Here is a 2532-nt window from a genome sequence, read left to right on the forward strand (position 1 = left end):
GCACTGAAGATATGTCACAAATTTTATAATGATTGGTCAAACCATTAGTGAATATGGCAAATTTATTGCTAAGCCATGGATTTTCACCAATCTTGCTCATTTATAGTAGAAATGTGTAGCTCAGTCCTGCAAGGCTCGATACCACTTTTGGGGCTGATAAATTGCTGATAAATAAATGTACAAATATCTATTAATTTTATGGTTTTTCACATTACACACATTAGCCCAAAATTCCATCACTGCGGACCTCTATGTTCCGAGAGGCTTTTTTGTAGATCACATTGAGCTGCATGTGTGAGAAATTTCCAGGTTGTTCACAATGTCACTTAGAAATTAGCGCTGGGCAATATGGAGAAAATCAAATATCACAACATTTTTGACCAAATACCTCCATATCGATACCGCAACGATATTGTAGTATTATTAATTAATATTATTAATATTTATACAACAAGATTTTTGATAATGATTAATAATGTGGATTTAATAACTAAATGGGTAAAGGATAATAGAACAGTTAAAACAGTCTGGTATATTCCACAACTCAACTTTGAATACTAACAAAGTTAAGAAACCACTTCAGGGAGGCAAAAGGACAGATGTGGAAACATGTCTGCTGAATAAAAACAACCAATAAAAATCAGGAGTGTTAGTGTTTGTCTTTAACAGTTCAGACCAGCTTGATTTAACAAATATAATTGGTCTGATTTGGACTGTAAAACTATGACTCTCTCTCCCTCTCTCAAACTTGGAGAAGGCAGCAGTGTGTCAGAATCATTATCTCCAGCATTTTTCCATCTGTTGATTGCCAGATTCTGCAGACTGGACCATACAATCCAGATGTGGTTTGGCCTCAGATATAAAGTAAATCAGACATCTGCTCCGGGGTGCTGATTCACACACAGAACAGACAATTTCAGGCAGACTGTGGTTAGCAGGACAGAAAATGCACCTGAGCACATCAACACAACATCTTCAACACATTTAGTTTGATATAAAAACAACAGAGAGCTGATCTTGGATCTAACTCGAGATAAAAACAAAGCAGGTGCCCTTGATGCTCCGGTGAATACTGTTAGTAGGAGTAAGACTGATAGGGCTAACTCTGTGAGAGCCCAACATGGTTTGTCCTTTCCACATGAAGATCCAATGAGTGGTCATCAGGTGGGAGAAGGATTTTACTCTATTTACTTTACTTCTTTAGTTTGTGCCACTTGGAATCTCTGTCCTGCCGGCAGGTAACGTATGCACTCTCAGCATAGAACACGGAGAACAAATGCCTTCATTCCAGCTCTGACTGTCTTTTAACTCCAGCCTCCCACCCAATGTCCAAAAAAATCCACTGCAACAATATTAAATTGCATTACACACACACACACACACACACACACACACACACACACACACACACACACACACACACACACACACACACACACACACACACACACACACACACACACACACACACTAGGTGTGCTGACTTACTGGCACACCAACCTGTAATTGGAGCACAGACCTCCTAAATATTGGTTACACCTGTTCTTTTTCTGCTGTAACTGTTGGAAATATCTGGGTTCACTCTGGTCTGTTGAGGTTTACTCAGTAATGTCTGGAGCTTTAGTCACTATTTCTTTTCTACCAGGTGCTTTTTACACTGCAGGGATGCAATTGTTTATTACAATCAAGGATCGGAAGTGTAAAAAGCACCTGGTAGAAAAGAAAGTGATTTAGGGCGTTTACACACCTAATAGTCCAAACCAGTGTCCGGACAAGGTCCATGTTTTTGTTACATTGTATACACTTGATCCAATAAGTTTTGGTTTCACATCATAGTTATGCAAGTGCACTAAAGATCTATACGTGACAAAACTACGTCCTGCCGTAATCGCATACGTAGAAGAACAGGTGTAACCAATATTAACGATGGCAGTGCTTCCTTTACAGGTAGGTGTGCCAGAAAGTCAGCACACCTTAACGCAAATGCAGCCCTTCTCAGTGTAATGAGTTACACTTGCGTTTGATAAGTCAACATGTCTGCTGTGAGAAAGGCTTCTTGTTTGTGAGTAAAGAGCAGACGGAGCGAGAACAAGTGTTTGTGTGACTGAGGAAGTCCAGCTGGACGGCAGCTGTTGACATCTTCAGCTTATGGTTCTAATTTATCAGAAAGTAAATCAGTCTGTTAAAGAGACTCAATTCCTTGGATTGATTAATGATGATTATAAGTCAATCCTCATTAAGCTAAATACATCCGTTAGAATCTGATCCCTCTGAAAATGTTTGCTGTTAAAGAAAACCGACTAACACCGACTATTGCTTTATTACTCTAATTACACATTCAATTTAATTTTAACGTCACTTACACCGCAATATTGTTTCTTGTATCATGGCAACCGCACTTTAAAATACCTTTATTTGACGCCATTTTGCTTACTTTCAGTCTACCATATTATCATTGTCTATTCTTTGCCTGTATTTCTTGTGTGTTTTTTGTTTTTTGCTGTTTTTGAAGAAAATGCTGCTGCTGTAATA

General features: G+C 38.6%; 1 protein-coding gene across 1 annotated transcript in view; it reads right to left on the reverse strand.

Annotated features, from left to right (window-relative positions):
• The window catches only part of cenpp (centromere protein P), a 101743-nt gene that overhangs the window by 94026 nt on the left and 5185 nt on the right, over positions 1 to 2532 (reverse strand). The gene's annotated exons all lie outside the window — the stretch shown is intronic.

The sequence above is a fragment of the Etheostoma spectabile genome, chromosome 4 (genome assembly GCF_008692095.1).
Source record: "Etheostoma spectabile isolate EspeVRDwgs_2016 chromosome 4, UIUC_Espe_1.0, whole genome shotgun sequence".
NCBI classification, from domain to species: domain Eukaryota; kingdom Metazoa; phylum Chordata; class Actinopteri; order Perciformes; family Percidae; genus Etheostoma; species Etheostoma spectabile.